At 38.8% G+C, this 13709-nt stretch overlaps 1 long non-coding RNA gene across 2 annotated transcripts in view; it reads right to left on the bottom strand.

Moving 5' to 3' along the window:
* LOC124105083 (uncharacterized) overlaps positions 1-9763 on the bottom strand; it is a 73876-nt gene extending 64113 nt beyond the window's left edge. The window contains exons 1-3 of one of the 2 annotated variants that reach the window (XR_009228423.1): positions 9003-9763; positions 8414-8610; positions 8189-8307 (exon numbers count right to left, since the gene is read on the bottom strand). This is a non-coding gene — a long non-coding RNA (uncharacterized LOC124105083). Of the gene's footprint in view, positions 1-8188; positions 8308-8413 lie in introns of both variants that reach the window. The other variant, XR_009228422.1, reaches the window with a different exon arrangement.
* Between the last annotated feature and the right edge of the window lie 3946 nt (positions 9764-13709).

The raw sequence follows: 13709 nt of genomic DNA on the forward strand, positions 1-13709 counted from the left end.
ACATTTCACTTCTCAAAATACAAAATGCTGGGCTCTTAAGAAGTTATTTAATAGAGCTTTGATGTCCCTGATAAGTCACACATAGCTGGCTAACTTGAGAGACTTCATGGTCTCCTCAAAAAACTTCTTTCCAAATTCAAGTCAACTGGGAGTGGTAGTGCATGCCTGTAATCCCAGTGATCTGAAAGACTGAGGCATGAGGATTCCAAATTCAAGGCCAACATGAGCGATTTAGGGCGACCCCCCCACCACACACACACACAGGAGGAGGAGGAGGAGGAAGAGGAGGAGGAGGAGGAGGAAGAGTGTTGGGGATATAGCTCAGTTGATAGAGTGCTTGCCTTGCATGCACAAGGCCCTGGGTTCAATCCCCAGAACCACACTAAATAAATAAATAAAACAGGGTGATTTCAATACACTTCTCTCAGCAATAGACAGGTCATCCAGATATTAATTCAGTAAAGAATCTTCAAACCTAAAAAATATTATAAATCAAATAGACCTAATAGACATCTATAGAATATTTCACAACAACTGAATATGCCTACTTCTCAGCTGCTCATGGAACCTTCCTCCAAATAGATCATATTTTATGTCACAGAAGAAAGGAAATGAAAAGCCTGCTCATGTTCTTGATAGGCATAATTAATTGTTAAAATGGCCATATTACCAAAAGCAATATGCAGGTTTAATGCAATTCCCATAAAAATACCAATGGCATTCTTCAAAGACTGTGAAAAACAGTTCTAAAATTCACATAGAAGAGTACAAGGACCAGATTATCCAAAGTAATTTGGAGCAATATGAGCAGTGCCGGAAGCATTGTGACTTCAAAAACTTCAAATTATAATTCAGAGCTATGGTAACGAAAACTGTGTGATACTGGCATAAAAATGGACAAATGGACCCACAGAAGACACAGAGACAAAGGTATACAGACACAATCATGAGATCCTTGACAAAGATGCCAAAAATTAAAGTTGGAGAAATGATAGCCTTTTGAATAAATGGTACTAAGAAAATTGGATATCCATATGTAGAAGGACGAAACTACATCCTCATCTCTCTCACCCTGTACAAAGTCATCTCAAAATGGTGTAAAGACCTAAGAATTATACCAGAAACTCTGCAACTGGTAATAGAAAATATAGGATAAACACTCTGACACATAGGCTCAGGCATCAACTTCCTTAGTAACCTTCCTGACACTCAGGAAATAAAGCCAAGAATTAATGAATGGGATTGCATCAAATTAAGTAACTTCTGCACAGCAAAGGAAACAAGGATGTAAACAGAGAGCCTATAAAATGGAAGAAAATCTTTGCCAGTCAATCTTCTGACAGAGGAGTAATATGCAGGATACATAAAGAACTCAAGAAACTAGGGCTGAGATGTACCTCAGTGGTAGAGCATTTGCCTATCATCATATTCAAGGCCTGGGTTCACTCCCCAGCACCTAAAAAACAAACAAACAAAAACAAAACAAACAAACAAAAAATCAACTAATGGGCAAATGAAGTAAACACATTTCTCAAAAGACACATCTGTAAAGCCAAAGCACAGATGGCCAATCATTAAATGAAAAAATGCTCAATATCGCCAGCCATCAAAGAAATGCAAATCAAAACTACACTGAGATTCTATCTCACCATGGTCAGAATGGCTGTTATCTAAATAAATAAATGATCAAAAAATGATAGTGAGATGTAGAGAAAACACATAGGAATAAATCTAATCAAGATTTGTGGGGAGGGGAGTGCTGAGGTTATAGTTCAGTGGTAGAGCACTTGATTACCACGTGTGAGGTACTGGGTTTGATTCCCAGCACTACAAATGAAAAAATAAAAGTATTATATCCATCCAAAACTAAAAATATATTAAAAAAAAAGATTTGTGGAAATGTAAGTTACACATACACTTACATTTTCCAAATGTAAGCCACTTTGGAAAACAGCATGGAGGTTCCTCAAAAATAAAAATAAAATAAAAATAGAATGACCATATCATCCAGCTATACCACTTTTGGTATTTATCTGAAGGAAAATGTCAGCATACAAAAGACATATCTGTATACCCACATTTATCATGACCCTATTCACAAAAGCCAAGATATGGAATCAGCCTAGGTGTGTATCACCACACGAATAGATAAAAAAGAAAATGTACTATCTATACACAATGGAATTTTATATAGTCATAAAGAAGAATGAAATGATGATACTTCCAGGAAAATTAATGCAACTTGAGGTCATCATGTTAAATGACATAAGCCTAGCTATAGAAAGACTAATATTACATGTTTCCTATTATATGTAGAAAAACAAAAGAAAGAAATAAAGAAAAAAATATGAGCTAGAAATCAAAGAGGTACTATTAGGGAAGGGGAAAGGAACAAGGGATTGGGAAGAAAGAGGGAAGAGGAAGAGAGGGCAGAAGGGGGGTTGGATACCATCAAAGCATGATATTTACATGTAAGGAAATTTCACAGTGAAACCCCTTAATTTCTCCAATTAATATGCATTAATTATAATAAAAATAATTACAATTTAAGAATGTACACATAGTAGACAAGACAGTATTGACTTTTTATTTGTTTTACTTTTTAAATTAAAAAAAAATTTCAACCATGAATAAAAAGGAAACAGTAACATCAGCAAGATGGTTGGAATAGGAAGTCCAGCCTTCATGTTCCCACAGAGGTATCAACTTAACCACCATATATGGACCAACATACTTTTATAAGAATTCTAGAATCCAGATAGGCAATCTCAGCACACTATAGAAAAAAAAGACCCAGAACATATGGATTGTAGGAACAGTTTCACTTTATCCAAATCAACCAATTCCTCACACTGGAACAAACACCTCCACACAGAAAGAGAACCACTTTGGCTGCAAATTATCCACAGGGGAAAGAAAAATCAAAGTGTTTATCAATTATCCCCAGCCTTTTGGAGCACTATCCAAAGGATCTGTTTCAGTCTTACCTCACTCAGAGTGTTAAGGGTTCTCATCATAGCTGGAGGGGTCTGGAGGCTGCTAAGAGCAAAGCATGAAGGGTGGTGGCTCTCAGCAAACAGTGTGGCTCTTGTCAAATGACAGGGATTTCAGATGATGGATGGTGTGGATCTCAGGAGTCAGCATAGTTTCCAGCTGACAGTGCAGAGCTTGGCAACTGATCTTTATCTCTGCAGCTAATGTGGGTCTCAGAAGCTGTCACTGATCTTATTGGACAGCATGGCTCCTAATAGTTGGCAAACATCCCAGAAGATAGCACACCTCTCAGCAGGCTGCACGGATCTTAACAGCTAGTACATCTCTCAACAATCAGTGTGACTCTGAGTTGACAGCAAACCATGGCATTCAGCCAGCCCCTCAGCTAATGGCAAGGATCCCTAGAGGCCAGGGTGGCTTTCAGCAAATGGCATGAACCATAACAGCTGGTAACACTACTAGCACCCAGTTTGGCTCAGTAGGATTGAGAGAAAGTGCACAATTCAGAAATTTTTCCATGAGTGAGAATGGAAAGAAAGGGAAGCTATACCATCATTCTCTCATCAGAGTATACTGACCTAGGATAAAGGAGCAGGCAACTGTCAACACCTAAAATAATTTTGTGGGGTTGACAAAAGACATAGAAACCCAAGACTTCTCCAACAGAAGAGATGGAGAAGTGTGAAGCATGAAGACCTATAGCAAAATTTTGAGAGATACCCAGAAATGCTAACAAGGCTGACTGAGGGTGATTTTCCCTGCCAAAGAAAATCTGCAAAAATTGGAAGGAGTGGCTGCATCTACAGAAGGGTAAATACCAATGCAAAGCTAAAAGAAACAAAAAACAATTAGGAAATAAGGAGGCTGAGGCAGGAGGATAGCAAGTTTGAAGCTAGCATTGGAAACTTAGTGAGACCCTGTCTCACAACTAAAAATATAAAGCGGGCTGATGATGTAGTTCAGTGGTAGACCACATTTCTAGCAAGCATGAGGTCCTAGGTTCAATCCCTAGTACCACAAAATCATCATCATTGTCATCGAAATAAGACACTATCAAATGCACAAAATAAGTCTTCAGTAACTGATCTTCAAGATATGGAGATAAATAATTGCCTGGTGAGGAATTCAAAATAATCATCTAAAAGAAGCTAATTGAGCTAAAAGACAACATAGAGAAATGAAATCTTTTTAAAAAACAATACATGAATAAAATGAAAAGTTTAATAAAAGTAAAGAAACCTAAAAGGAATCAGAAAGCTGGGCATGGTGGCACATGCCTATAATCCCAGCTGTTTTAGAGGCTGAGGGAGGAGATTGCAAGTTACCCGGGGCAATTTACCAAGACCCTGCCTTAAAATCAAAAACTACAATGGCTGGAGATGTAACTCAGCGGTAAAACACCCCTGGGTTCAATTCCCAGTGGGGTCGAAGGAGGAAGAATCAAACAAATATTCTTGAAATTATGTATATTTTAATTAAACTGAAAAAGTCAATATAAAGCTTCCAGCAAAATTATCCAGTCAGAGGAGCAAGAAGGAGCAAAAAGACAGGAGTGAACAAAGCCTAAGGAGTTTATGGAATATCAAGCAAACCAATATAGGCGGTATAGTTGTCCTGGAACCAGCAAAAAAAAAAAAAAAGACAAAGAATTTTGAGGACGGTGAGAGAAAAGCAACTCATTACTTACAAAGGAGCAAGCATGAGAGGTTTACTCAGCAGACATCTGGAAACCTCAAGGGGATGGGATGACATACACAAAGCTATAAAAGAAAAAATTATAAAACAAGAACACTATATCTGGAAAATATAAAAGAGAGCTGCGCTCAGTGACATATACCTGTAATCCCAGTGGCTCTGGAGGCTGAGAAGGGAGGATTGTGAGTTCAAAGCCAGCCTCAGCAATGGCCAGGCACTCAGCAACACACTGAGGCCCTGTCTATAAATAAAATACAAAATAGGGCTGGGGATGTGGCTCAGTGCCCCACAGTTCAATCCCGGAAACACACCACCACAACCCAGCAATTTTAAATAAATAAATAAAGAGATCAGTGACCATGGCAACTGACAAACACCACATCTGTGGTTCATGGAAGTCTGGATGGTGGCTGCTTGTGAATCTTCTTGTTTTTGTTTGTTTAGTACTGGGGATTAAATTTAGGGCCTCGATAAATTGCTGAGGCTAGCTTTGAACTCACCATCTTCCTGCCTCAGCCTCCCAAGCCGCTGGGATTATAGGTGTGCACCACTATGCCTGCTCAACCTACTTATTTTTAAGAAGCCCAGGGAGGGCTGGGGATGTGGCTCAAGTGGTAGCGGGCTCACCTGGCATGCGCGGAGTGCCGGGTTGGATAGTTAGCAGCACATACAAATAAAAAAATAAAGATGTTGTGTCCACCGAAAACTAAAATATAAATATTAAAAAAATTCTCTCTCTCTCTCTCTCTCTCTCTCTCTCTCTCTTAAAAAAAAAAAAAAAGAAGAAGAAGAAGAAGAAGCCCAGGGAATGGAGCCAGAACTCACTGTGGTCCAATGTGCCTTCCTAGGTGTCCAAGTGATAGGGTTTATGGCATTAGTGCACAGATTCATCCTGACATGCAAGTTGAACACGACAAACTGGCCCATACCTTGACTGAATACATTAATGAAATCATGAAACATGTGCTCGTTTTTGGAGGGATGTCCTCAATATCATGGGGAATGTGGCCCTCGCACTCTAGACTATGGATGTAACCAACTGAGTGACATGTTATCCTGTGGCAAATTACAATCTGGATACATTTGGGATTTACCATATCAGAGAAGGCCAGGACCTACAGTAAAAGATAAGTAGTAGCCCTTAAGAGTGATCCAAGCAGGGCATAGTGGCATATGTCTGTAATCCCAACGGATTGAGAGGCTGAGGCAGGGGAGGATCACAAATTCAAAGCTAGCCTCAGCAACATAACAAGGCCATAAGCAGCTCAGTGAGACTCTGTCTCTTAAAAAAAAAAAAAAATGGGCTAGGGATGTGGATCTGTGCTTAACTGCCCCTAAATTATTATATTCCCAGTACCAAAAAAAAAAAAAAAAAAGATAGAGAAAGAATGATCCAACTAGGAAAATATATAGGGGTTTAGACAGCTCAGTGGTAGAGCACTTGCCTAGAATTCATAAAGCCCTGGGTTAAATCCCCAACACCACACACACATTCTCAAAAAATAAATGGGTCAAAAAAGAAATCAAAAGGGAAATAAGAAACTATTTTGGGTTGGAGACATAGCTCAATTAGTAGAGTGCTTGCCTCATATGCACAAGGGGTAGGGTTAGGGTTCAATCCCGAGCACCTTAAAAAAAAAAAATGTCTGAAGATGAATGAAAAGGGGGCTGAAGTTGAGGCTCAGTGGTAGAGTGCTTGCCTAGCATGTGTGAGGCACTGAGTGCCTCAGCACCACATATGAATAAATAAATGAATAAATAAATGAAGGTCCATCAACAACTAATAAAAATATTTTATAAAAAATACCACACAAAAACTTATGGGATGCAGCAAAAGAAATTCTAAGGGTGAATTTAATAGTAATAAACACCTACATCAAAAAAGATCTTAAATAAACAACTTAATGTTATACTGCAAGAAACTAGTAAAAGAAGGGCAAATTAAAACAAAAAAAAAAAATTGGGGAGGAAATAACAAAGGTCAGAGCAGAAATAAATCAAAGACACTAAAAAATATATAAAAAATCAGCGAAATCCACAGTAGCTGAACAGTTTTACAATCCTTGAAGATTCTTACCTAGGAAGACTCCAATTTCTCTATATAATTCAACATCTGTTATTTTCTGTTTTAGCCATCATGATGAGTTATATCCCACTGTGGTTTGGGTTTCCATTTCCCTAATAATACTGTTAAGCATCTTTTAATATATTCATTGGCCAACTGTATCTTCTCAAGAGAAAAGTGTATTCAAATACACACTTTCATTGAGCTGTGTTTTTTAAATGAAACTTTAGGAGTTTATCGTCAATATTAACTGTTATCCACTGTCCCCCGCAGCCACCAGAGGCACAGAAAAGGGAACACCAGGAATGGATCCACATGCAGGAGAATCCTAGAGGTTCCCTCACCGTCATTAGTTGGATTGCAGGCATAGCTTCAACAACAAATTTCACAGTGTGAAAACTTAAAAGACTTTTTTTCTTACTTGTTTATTGTTTTAGTACCAGGGATTGAACCAGGGGGTGCTTAACCACTGGCCTACATCCTCAGTCCACTTATAAGTGTTTTAAAATTTTGAGACAGTCTCTAAATTGCTCAAGGACTCGCTAAGATGCTGAAGCTATCTTTCAACTTGCAAGCCTCCTACCTTAGCCTCCCAAGCTGCTGGGGGATTACAGGTGTACACCACCACATCTGGCAAAAGTAAAAGACTTCTTATAATTTACAGTCCCTAGGGGGTACATGACATGCCGAAAAGCCAAACACGCATGCGAGCGCACACACACATGTCAGGGAGAATAGGAAAAGGAAGATCAAGAAAGAATGTAGAGAAAAGGGACCCATGGATTAATGCCTTTATTGAGTTTAGGGCATTATCCAAACAAATCTGCTTGGCAATTTTAATTGGTAGGTTTGAAGTAGGCAGTCACTGTTTCCAGGAGGTTATGCTGTGACAAAAGCATTTATATAAGTTCACAGGTTAATGTCTAAATGTCCTGTTAAAAGGAAGTGATGGAGAAATGGAGAGATGCCCCTAAACTCTTATCTCTGGACACTGCTGCAGGCATGTGGATGGGTTGTAGAAACTGAAAACTGTACCAAGAATGATTGAGCCCTGATGCTACAAGGAGTAATTAAACTTATATTTAAAAAATGGATGCTGGGGCTGGGGTTGTGACTCAGTGGTAGACCGCTTGCCTTGAACGTGTGAGGCACTGGGTTCAATCCTCAGCACCACATAAAATAAAGGTATTATGTCCATCTACAACTAAAAAGAATACTTAAAATTTTTTTTAAAATTAATGTTAATTCAAAATAAAAGTTATAAGTACTCATCACATGCTGTATTTTTATTAAGTTACATGAATTTTTAAAATATATGCTAGATAGCAAGGGGTTATTTCAATGGCAGAGCTTTTGCCTGGCACGTGCTAGCCTAAAGTTTCATTTCATACATATGAGGTGCTGGGTTCAAATCCTATTAACCTAAGTACCTACCTTTAGATGTCAATGTAGGTAATTATATCTTTATAATATTTTCTCCTGCTATATGCGGTGACACATGGCTGTAATCCCAGAGGCTTGGGAGCCAGGAGGATCTCAAGTTCAAAGCCAGCCTGAGCAAAAAAAAAAAAAAAAAAAGTTCTTAGTTTTGAAAATTACCTATGTTGTGGGTTGAATTGTGTATCCTCAAAATTCAAATGCTAAAATCATAATACCCACCTCTTTACAATAAGACTATATTTGAAGGAGGACCTTTAATGAGGTGATTAAAATAAAAAATGAGGTCATTAGGGAGAGCCCTAATCCAATCTGGATGGTGTCCTGAGAAGTGGAGGAAAGTTGGACAGAGAAATTTCAGGAACACATTCTCCTGGCAGAGAAAAGACCATGTAAAGAGGAAATAAAAAGCAGGCCATCTGTAAGACAAGGAGAGGAGCTTTAGAAGAAACCCGTCTTTCCAAAACATTAATCTTGGACTTTCAGATTCCAGAACTGTACAAAACAAAAACAAAAAACAAACTTCCTTTTCTTTGTACCACATAGACTGATAATTTGTTACAACATACCTAGCAAACTAGCACAAACAAGACATCTTTATTTCTTTCTGTCTTTTACTACCTATGCTTTTGGTGTCATATTTAACAACTGTTGACTAATGCCAAGGTCATGCATATTTATATCTACTTCCTTCTCAGAGTTTTACAGCTTTATGTTGTATATTAGGCCTTTGCTCTCTTTTGGAGCTGATTTCTGTAAATGGTGTGTAATGGTGTAACAAAGAGGTCTGAATTCATTCTTTGGCCTTTACCTCTCTTTTTAAGCAGCATTATTTGTTGAAAAGAATACTTCTGGACCCTCAATTCTATTACAATGTCAACACCGCCTTCTTTTGATTATTCTTCATAGTAAATTTTGAGATCAGGAAGAGTGAGACTTCCAACTTCTTTTCAAAATTGTTTTAGGCATTCAGGATACCATGCATTTCCATATGAACTTTAAAATCACCTTTTCCATTTCTGAAAAAAATATGCTGTTTGATATTGATAAGAAATGCAAGAGTAGTATTATTACTATTATTATTTTGCAATACTGGGGATTGAACCCAGGGGTACTTTACCAGCGAGTTATCCCTAGTCCTTTTTTTTTTTTTTTTTTTTTTTGGTACCAGGGATTGAATTTAGGGGCACATGGCCACTGAGCCACATTCCCAGCCTTATTTTTGTATTTTATTTAGAGACAGGGTCTCACTGAGTTGCTTAGTGCCTTGACCTTGCTGAGGCTGGCTTTGAACTCACAATCCTCCTTTCTCAGACTTCCAAACCACTAGGATTACAGGCGTTCTCCACTGCACCTGGCTTACCATTTGTATTCTTGATGATTTCCATTCTAACTGGATAATAAAATACAAAATTGGACTTGGGATGTTGAGTACCCCTGAGTTCAATCCCTGGTACCAAAACAAAAAACAAACAAACAAAAATCCTGTTTCTAAATAAAATATAAAAAAGGGCTGGGAACGTGGCTCAGTGGTTACCAAAAACAAAACAAAAATTACAAGGTCCTTAAGAAATTTTTTTTTTTTTTTTTTTTTTTTTTTTTTGAGAGAATTTTTTAATATTTTTTAGTATTTGGCGGACACAACATCTTTGTTTGTATGTGGTGCTGAGGATCGAACCCGGGCCGCACGCATGCCAGGCGAGCGCGCTACCGCTTGAGCCACATCCCAGCCCCCCTTAAGAAATTTTTATACAACCATCTCAGAGACACAGAAAGGTGAAGTTACTAGCCTGTGGCCACTGTTTTCAGTTAGCATGCATTCAGTAAACATTTATTCAGGGGCCTCTATTTATTGTAGAGGCTTGCTAGAGAGACTGGAGACAGAAAAGTGAACAAAAGAAACAAAAATTGGGCTGGGACTGTGGCTCAGCGGTAGAGCGCTCGGCTAGCACGGGCGGGACCCAGGTTCGATTCTCAGCACCACATAAAAATAAAGGCATTGTGTTGTGTCCATCTACAAAAAAAAAAAGATTCTCTCTCTCTCTCTCCTTTAAAAAAGGAGAGAAAAGAAAGAAAAAAAGAGAAAAAAGAAAGAAAAGAAACAAAAATTCCTGCCCTCAAGTTTATATTCTAGTGGAAGGAAAATAGAGGGAAGAAAAGTAAAATATCTAAATCACCTGATATATGTAAGTGCTGTGAAGAAACAAAGGAGGAAAGGGAAGAAGAATTATTAAAGAAGGGAGGAGTGATTTTTAATCACTCCTCAGAATGGTCTGAGAAGACCCAAGAGATCAGAGGGCATTGAGCTGAGGTATACAGCAGGTAAGGGACAGGTCCCATGGGCCAGGGTGAAGAGGGTCAGACAATAGAAACTGCAAAGGTGTGAGACACGTTTGCCTTGTTTAGGAAACAACATGGAGGCCAAAGAGGCCAGAACATATTGAGCAAAGGGAGGAATAGGAGATGATGTCCCTGGTTGAAGAGGGTGCAGGGAAGAACTTGCAGAACTAAAAAGAACTCAGCTTCTGAGTAGCAGAGTGAGCTAATGTAACTGACTCATGTGGAGCATAGACAGTTCTAGGAAAAGGACAAAACTAGAGACCATTTAGGAGGTGATAGTACTAATCCTGAAGAGAGGTGACATTGTTTGGAACCAGGGTGCTAGATATGGAGCTTGTGAGAAGGGGTCAAATTTGGTTTCCTGGCGCTTATGCGTTCATTTTGACACACCTTATTGCTGAATCATTTTTAAAGAAACAATTTTCAAGGAATATTTTGATTTCCCAGACATGATTAATAATTAGAGTTGTAATTATTATTTACACAACTGGGGCACAGCTCACAATCACTATACCAAGAAAACTAGTAATTATAATAGGCTACATTGGCCTATCAGAAGGAAGGACATTTTAATGGCCTCAGCTTGTTGATTCAGTTAGCCACTGGATAACTAACTGAAGCTTAGTTAACCTGTGGCTAATGGAAGCTGTTAACTCATCAGTAGCAGATCTAGAATTTAAGCTCCAGTCAGCCCTCACACTCCAGAGTACCACCTCAAAAAGTGTTTTTCTACATACATATATTTACAAATAATAGCTTGTAGTAATGAACTTCATTTGTAAAAATGAGCATAATTTCAAAGCAGATTGCCCAACAACAAGGTCTTCAAATATGCATTTCATGGAACATTAATATTCCAAAGATATTTTTATTTCTGAATATTAAGGAAATAAACAGCTTGCCTCTGGTGGAGATTTAGAATGTACACGGGTATAGTGAAGGACCTGAGAAGTTGCACAATAATAAAATATGTTTAACTGGAGCTGAAGCTGTAGATCAATGTACAGCATTTGCCTAGCATGTACAGGGCCCTGGGTTTGATCCCATTACTGCAAAGAAAAAAATATCTGTCCAACATAACCGAGCATAATGACAGAAACTGCTATAATGACAGAATGCTTTAAAAACTGTCTACTATATTAAGAGACACTGGTGCTCAAGACACACAGTTTGGGAAATGCCAAATGGATGTCTAGTAAGATTTAGCTCTACACAAGTTCCCCAGAGGCAATGTAAGGCATTCCTGGGAATTACATGCCCAGGGCAGCAAAAGTAAGAAACAAACAAAAAAAAACAGGGGAAGACTGGATGCCAATATGAAGAGATACTGCACCTAACCTGGTCGCTGATCCATGAACTACAATCAATACAGCCAATCATGTAGCCACATAGGATGTTGGTAAATGGAACAAAAAAATTATCTGCTGATTCCATCTGTGATCTCTCACTGGGAAGCATACCTTCCATGGGTAGACTCACAAATCAGGGTTGTCATCTGGCTTCTTCAAGCAGCTGCTGGTAAAGCAAAATCCCATACCCAGTAGTCAGTAGCCAGGAGCCAGGAGCTTCAGATGCATATGGCAGTAGGTGGAGCCAGAACTGCCAAGGCTACAACTGGATCAGGTCTGGGAAGTGGCACTGCAGAGGTTGTCCCTATAGCAGTTGTGTCATGGTTTGGATATGAAGTTTCAGCTAAAAGATCCCATTAATGCAGGAATATTCAGAAGTAAAATAATTGCATTATGAGAGCTGTCACTGAATCAGTTCCTCTTAGTTTGAATGGACTGACTACACAAGTTCCCCAGGGTAGTAACTGTCAGCAAGTGGGGAGTGGCTGTTCAAGGTGGGCAACTGGAGGCATGCCCTGGAAGGGTGCAACCACTCCACACACTTCTGGACATAATCATAAATCAAGTAGCTTTCCTCCACTGATCCTTCACCCATGATGTGCAGCCTCGTCTTGGTCCCAGAGGCAATGGAACTCTGAAATTTTGAGCCCCAAATAAATGCTCCTGTTTGGTATTCTGGTCACAGTGATGCAAAAGCAGAAAAAAAACCAAAGTGCTATTGAGGCCAGAGTCTGACACCCCAGGGAGGAGACTGCCAGCTGTGTTAGTGCCTGTGGCAGGACCAGTGAGGGGTACCCATGAACAAGCAGTCAAGTGTCTGAGATACAGATGTAGCCAAAAGAGAGGACACCCACATATCCAGGAAATGTAAAAGGGGAGAGGTACAAGGGACAAAATGTACCTAGAAGAGAGATGAAGGGACAGAGCATACCTAGGGAAGGGATGGAGGACAGGTGAAAGGGGACAAAATGTACCTAGGAAGGAAAGTGGGACTGAGATGCTCTGAGATGATTTCCAATGATCATTTTAAACTGGGCTGTTTCCTAGGGGAAAAAAAATGTTTTGTATATAAATAAACAATTTTACAGAAAAAAACCCAGAACTTATACAGGAACAGATTGAAGATTTTATCATGAGAAAGGATTTAACGAGCCGCAGACTGGGGCTGGGGTTGTGGCTCAGCAGTAGAGTGCTCACCTTGCACGTGAGAGACCCTGGGTTTGATCTTCGTCACCACATAAAAATAAATAAGTGAAATAAAAAATATATATATATATAAAATAAAAAAATAAAGTGCCTCAGACTGAGGCCAAAAAATTTGTTAGCCCAGGGAAAGTATGAAGCATGATACCAGTCACCTAGGTTATTCTGACTCAGCATGGCATATTCGGCAACCTCTTTGATGTCATAAAGATAATAAATAAAAAATCATAAAATAAAAAAGCCTTTCCCACTTATGGAAGTTTCTTCCTGAATCTATAACAGAAGTAAGCAATGACAAATCAATCACCTGTGCTATTCTTGTTGATCAATGTAACTGTTTAACAACCCACTTACTAAAACTCCCTTCTTATTCTATTTTTAACCTATAAAACCAGACCCAGATCAGGATGCCATTTTGGAGCACTAAATCTGGGCAACTAAAATACATATTTCCCAGAAGGCCATCCTCATTTTGGTTTGAATAAAATTCCTTGTTCTCACATTTGGTGTGCCTCCCTGAAAAAAAGTGTTAAGGACTCCATATTTCTCTTTACCTGACCCATGTATTTTTTCTCTGACCTTTGTATTCTCCTATAATACATTCACATAACACTTCTGACACTAAA

The sequence above is a fragment of the Marmota monax genome, unplaced genomic scaffold (genome assembly GCF_021218885.2).
Source record: "Marmota monax isolate L192 unplaced genomic scaffold, Marmota_monax_Labrador192_F-V1.1 WCK01_AAM20220418_F8-fsc00192, whole genome shotgun sequence".
In the NCBI taxonomy this organism is placed as follows: domain Eukaryota; kingdom Metazoa; phylum Chordata; class Mammalia; order Rodentia; family Sciuridae; genus Marmota; species Marmota monax.